This window comes from Arachis duranensis, chromosome 3 (assembly GCF_000817695.3).
Source record: "Arachis duranensis cultivar V14167 chromosome 3, aradu.V14167.gnm2.J7QH, whole genome shotgun sequence".
Classification (NCBI taxonomy): domain Eukaryota; kingdom Viridiplantae; phylum Streptophyta; class Magnoliopsida; order Fabales; family Fabaceae; genus Arachis; species Arachis duranensis.
In genome coordinates, this window is record NC_029774.3 from 18,808,802 (window position 1) to 18,815,465 (window position 6,664).

Below are 6,664 nucleotides of genomic sequence, written 5' to 3' on the forward strand. Positions count from 1 at the left end.
AAATTTTTCATGTTTAGATACTATGAATGCAAAAATGCATATGAAAAACAACAAAAGACACAAAACAAGAAAATATGAAGATCAAACAAGAAGACTTATCAAGAACAACTTGAAGATCATGAAGAACACATGCATGAATTTTTCGAAAAAATGCATAAATTTTAAAAAATATGCAATTTACACCAAACTTAAAAATTGACTTAAGACTCAAACAAAAAACACAAAATATTTTTTTATTTTTTTGATTTTATAATTTGTTTTTGGATTTTTCAAAAATTAATTGTGGAAAAACGAAAAAGAAGAAAAAAATTTGAAAGATGTTTGAGGACTTTTTGAAAAGAAAATTACCTAATCTGAGCAACAAGATGAACCGTCAGTTGTCCAAACTCAAACAATCCCCGGCAACGGCGCCAAAAACATGGTGCACAAAATTGTGATCATCAACAACGGCACCAAAGACTTGGAGCTCTCAAACGTGAATCACACTTTGTCACAACTTCGCACAACTAACCAGCAAGTGCACTGGGTCGTCCAAGTAATACCTTACGTGAGTAAGGGTCGATCCCACGGAAATTGTCGGTATGAAGCAAGCTATGGTCATCTTGTAAATCTCAGTCAGGCGAATTCAATTGGTTATAATGGTTTTCGAATATAAAGATAAATAAAGCATAAAATAGAGATAGAGATACTTATGTAAATCATTAGTGGGAATTTCAGATAAGCGTATGGAGATGATTTGTCCCTTCTGAATCTCTGCTTTCCTACTGCCTTCGTCCAATCATTCTTACTCCTTTCTATGGCAAGCTGTATGTAGGGCGTCACCGTTGTCAATGGCTACTTCCCATCCTCTCAGTGAAAATGGTCCAAATGCTCTATCACAGCACGGCTAATCATCTGTCGGTTCTCGATCATGTTGGAATAGAATCCAGTGATTCTTTTGCGTTTGTCACTACGCCCAACACTCGCGAGTTTGAAGCTCGTCACAGTCATTCCATCTCATATCCTACTCGGAATACTACAGACAAGGTTTAGACTTTCCAGATCTTAGGAATGGGTGCCAATAATTCTGGCTTATACCACAAAGACTCCGATCTTTTGGAATGGAGGCTAAGAGATACGCGCTCGATCTAAGGTAGAACGGAAGTGGTTGTCAGGCACGCATTCATAGGTGAGAATGATGATGAGTGTCATGGATCATCACATTCATCATGTTGAAGTGCAGTGAGTATCTTAGAATAAGAATAAGCTGAATTGAATAGAAGAATAATAGTAATTGCATTAATACTTGAGGTACAGCAGAGCTCCACGCCTTAATCTATGGTGTGTAGAAACTCCACCGTTGAAAATACATAAGTGATGGTCCAGGCATGGCCAAATGGCCAGCCCCCATGAAGGTCTAAAATCACATACACTGATTAAAGATCCATCCAAAGACAAGATTACAATAGTAAAAAGTCTTATTTATACTAAACTAGTTACTAGGGTTTACAGGAATATGTCTAAATGCAGAAATCCACTTCCGGGGCCTACTTTGGTGTGTGCTTGGGCTTAGCTTGAACTTTACACGTGCAGAGGCTTCTCTTGGAGTTAAACGCCAAGTTGTAACGTGTTTTTGGCGTTTAACTCTGGTTTGTGACGTGTTTCTGGCGTTTTACTCCAAAATGCAGCATGGAACTGCTGTTGAATGCCAGTTTGTGTCATCTAAGATCGAATAAAGTATAGACTATTATATATTGCTGGAAAGCCCTAGATGTCTACTTTTCAACGCAATTGAGAGCGCGCCATTTGAAGTTGTGTAGCTCCAGAAAATTTATTTCGAGTGTAGGGAGGTCAGAATCCAACAACATCAGCAGTCCTTTTTCAGCCTGAATTAGATTTTAGCTCAGGTCCCTCAATTTCAGCCAGAAAATACCTGAAATTATAGAAAAAAACATAAACTCATAGTAAAGTCCAGAAATGTGAATTATGCATAAAAACTAATAAAAAACATCCCTAAAAGTAGCTAGATCCTACTAAAAACTACCTAAAAACAATGCCAAAAAGCATATAAATTATCCGCTCATCAGTGACTCTCCTAGTTTTCGCGCCTTCGCGCTTCTCCTTTTTCTGAAGTGATCATTGGGTGTGGGTTCGTTTGTTTGTTTCCGCCTTCCTCGCTTTCCCGTTTTACATGTTGGTCCTTTTTCCTTCTCTTATTTTTCCATGCCGTTCTTTTTGCATTGAAAAGTTTTGATCTTGCTTGATTTTGTGTTGGAAAGCTTGAATCTTTTCTATGTTTTTGTCGTGCCTGATTGCCTGTGATGTGTGTTCTCAGAGCTTTTTCGATTTGCATGAACCTTCTCTTTTTTCCTAATAGTTGGTGCTTCTAGGGCTTTGAATGTTTTGTTACTATCTCTGATTGTGTCCTCTTATTTGAAGCTTTAGAGTAACGAGTTGATTGATTTCTGAAAAAAAGGTTGCGTCTTTGGTGATTTCCCTTTGCCATGCTTTGATGTATGATAGTTCCTTTTGTAAAGAGATGGTTATTTTGATAACTCTTTGATTTGCTTGTTTGAGGAGGGGGTTATTTCCTTGTTGAGAGATGTCGAGATGTAAGCTTTAGTCCTTACTCTGTTATTGCCTCCAAAGGATGCCCCTGGACCTTGGGTTGTGTCCTGGGGTTTTCCTTTTTTTTGTTGCTGAGTCTGCTACTTGCTGTTTAATTTTATTGTCCGAGTTGTTGCCTAATTTTCCCGAGTTGTTTTGGTAGTAATCCAGTTTCTTCTTCTTCTTGCTGTAGGACTTAGTTGACCTCATGTTTTCTCACAAAAATATTGTTGAGACCTCTTCCCAAGCCCCTAATGGCATGGCCGACTAGGTGGATTCTATGGTTCTGATGTGAGTTTCGTTGGTTGATTCTGAATTTTGTGAGCAGCTTAGAAAGTTTCATAGGATTTGTAGCAATGACAGTGATGAAAAGAATTATGAGCTTGTATCCCCTACTTCTGAAGAAAGAGTCTGTTTTTCTACTCGGGTTGTTGGAGACCGTCCCTTTTTCTATGCGTATGACTTCTTTTTTAGTCAAATGAATATTACCCTTCCTTTCACTCCCTTTGAGACCAACCTGTTATGGTCTTGTAACGTAGCTCCATCCCAACTCCACCCCAATTCCTGGGATTTTATAAAAATATTTCAATTGCTGTGTCATGAACTGGGTGTCCTTGCTTCGCAATCCCTCTTCTTTTATCTCTTTGTTTTAACAAAGCCTGGGGTTGTTAAGAAGAAGGCTGCCTGGGTTTTTTTCCGCACTTCCCAAGGAAAGAAAGTCTTTTCCATGTATGATGAGTCTTTCTGTGATTTTAAAAACTATTTTTTCAAGGTCTGAGCTGTTGAGGGAGCTCAGCCCTTTTTTCTAGATGAGAATAAAGAGCCTGCTTTTCCTTTAGAGTGGCAAAGGAACGTTGTTGTGTCGAGGTATTCGTGGGAGATGTTGGACGAAGTCGAGCAGGCTTTTGTAAATGTATTGGAGAAGAATTAGGGGGAGCCCCCTATCTTGTATTGGTTTCAGAGATGGCCAAGACTTCGGATTCGATGAAGGCATTCAAGAAAGCCAAGAAGGCTATAGTAGCTCAGCTTGCTTCGGCCAAGGCTGCTGGAGAGAGGTCTTCCCAAGTTCCTCCTACAAAACCGGTCTCAGTTGCTTCTGGACCGAGAAGGATGATCCCTACTCCTCCATCTCATTTAGTTGATCCTCGTCAATCTTCTGTTGCCCCCTCTTCTCATGCTATAGGTCCTCCTCCAAAGAAACAAAAGACTGTCGAGCCTTTTGACCTTGATGCTCCTGATTTTGACGCTGTGGGATTTGTTGATCAACAAATCACTCCCTACGGTGTTGTGCCTACAGACGATGTGTCCATCCTTCATCATTTGGAATTCATCACCCGAAACAATATTAAGATGGCGCACATGGTAGCGGCCTTGTTTCGTACTGCTCAGGATGTTCTAGTGCATGCAACAAAGGCCTTCATGGAGGAGGCTAAGTCTAAATTTGACAGGATTAAAGGGTTGAAGGAGGAGCTTGAGGTGAAGGTGGCAAAGCTGGAAAAAGAGTTGGAGGGCGAGAAGACTCGGGCTACTGCTGCTGTAGCCATGGCAAATCTGGCTGAGGAGATGGCCCAGAAGCATAAGGATAGCTACGTTCGGACTTATAGGGAGATGGTAGAGTTCCGGGATAGTTTGGAATATGCTCGATCTGACTATGCCGAGCTCCAAGGTCATCTTGTGGGCAGTGTGACTGTTGCTTATGAGAATTTGAAGTCTCAGGTCCGAGTTCTTGCTCCCAAGCTCGACCTGTCTCTCTTCAGCTTAGATAATATTGTAGAGGATGGGAAGATTATCCCTGCCCCTGATGACAATAATGATGATGTAGATCCTCCCCCTGTGTCTTCGGATAAGGCTTTCGTTGTCCCGACTTCTTCAACTGCTACTACTGAGGTCGGCCAACCTGAGTCCACCCCTGATGCTCAGATTGTTGATGCTGTCCCTATCTCGACTCGTCCTCCTTTGCCTCAAGATGCTGCTCCCGATGAGAACCAGGATCCTTGATGAATTTCCTTTGACGTTTTGTACAGCCCGGTCTGTGGGCTTTTGAACTCTTATTTTGTAACTTTGTGGTCTATTTAGACTTTGGATACTTTAGTTGCTTTATTTTTTAGCAACTTTATTTAGAAAAACAAAGTAATTTCACGAGCTCTTTGGAGGCCGACTTTTGAGTGGCCTTTTGAGCTTTTTATCATAATAGCTTTTGCTTTATCTTCTGGGTGTGTTTGTTTGCAGCCTTTGGCACTTCCAGGGGTCTTTAGAGTGTTTGAGTCTCGCTGTCCGACCTCTTTTTGATAGCCCTCGTGCTTTGTTGATTTCCTGCTTTAGCTTGGCCTGCTCTGTTTTAGTATTCTCATAAAATACTTTTGGCAAGATCATGGCCTTTCATTTTGAGTTATTTTTAGTAATCCCTTGGGTTTACTCTTGATAACTCTGTTGCTTTAATTAGCTTGAGCCGATTTCTTCACATCGGTCTTCTTCTAAGTTATTTCTAGTAATCCATTCATGTGGACCTTGCGAGGCCTCCTTTTTATAGATTACTTTTTATAACTTTTTGTAGCTTTGGCATGTGCCGACTTCTTTATGTCGGTCTTCTTCTAAGTTATTTCTAGTAATCCATTTATTTGGACCTTGTCCGGTCTCTTTTTATGGATTACTTTTGGTAACTTTTGTAGCTTTTGGGACGACTTCTTTCCCGTCGTTCTTCTTTGAAGTTATTTCTAGTATTCCATTTATTTGGACCTTGTCCGGTCTCTTTTTATGGATTACTTTTTATAACTTTTGTAGCTTTTGGGACGACTTCTTTCATGTCATTCTCCTTTGAAGTTGTTTCTAGTATTCCATTTATTTGGACCTTGTCCGATCTCTTTTTATGGATTACTTTTTTATAACTTTTGTAACTTTTGGGATGACTTCTTTCATGTCGTTCTCCTTTGAAGTTATTTCTAGTATTCCTCTTTTCAGGGCTGGCCAGGCTTCTTTTTAGGGATTATTTTTTATAACTTTTGGTCACTTTGATTTGGTCCGACTTTTTCTGCACCAGTCTATTTTAAGTTATTTCTAGCGATCCATTTTTGTTTCAGACCTCGTCAAGCCTCTATTCATGGATCGCTTTTTATAACTTCTTGCATTATTCTGTTTTTATCGCCTTTCGTCTTTGCCGATTTTGTAGAGTTTGATCCTTGCCTGGCCGATCCTTGATGAACTCAATTTTTATTCTTGTCGACCATGTCGGGCAATGAATTTGGTTTTCACTTTTGCCGATTTGTAGATTTTATAATCGGGAGACAAATTTTGAGTTTTCAGATTAATACGTCTTGATAAAGGGATTTTGTAGAAAATCTGAAAAAATTTATTAAAAATAGGAAATATGCGAATATACACATGTGGGTGCTAGCCCTAGGTAATTTTTTAGATCTTGGCTTAGTGCCTCATTAAAAAACCTTTTTTAGGAAAAAGAGTGCACCTTTGTCCTAATATCTTTTCTTATCCTTTAACTATAGTACCTTCTTAGGTTGCAGGCGTGCCATGATCTCGGTAGCTCTCGCCCCTCGAGTTCGGACACTTTGTAGTAGCCTTTTCCCAGTACCTTTGAGACTCGGTAGGGTCCTTTCCAGTTAGCTGCTAGCTTTCCCTCTCCGGGTCGACTTATTCCGATATCATTTCGGATTAGGATGAGGTCATTGTCGGCAAAACTTCGCTGTACTATCTTTCGATTGTACCTTGAGGCTATGCGGCATTTTTAATGCTTCCTCTCTTATCCGAGCTCTTTCTCGGACTTCTGGGAGCAGGTCAAGCTCTTCCCTTTGAAGTTGGGAGTTGGCTTCTTCACTGTAGAAGATCATTCTGGGAGATCCTTCTTCGACTTCTACCGGTATCATTGCCTCCATTCCATAGGCCAACCAGAAAGATGATTCCTTTGTGGTGGAATATGGAGTTGTCCGATACGCCCATAGGACTTGTGGGAGCTCTTCAGCTCAAGCTCCCTTGCGTCCTGTAGCCTCCATTTTAGCCCAGCTAGTATGACTTTATTGGCAGCTTCTGCTTGTCCATTAGCCTGGGGGTGTTCTATGGATGTAAATTG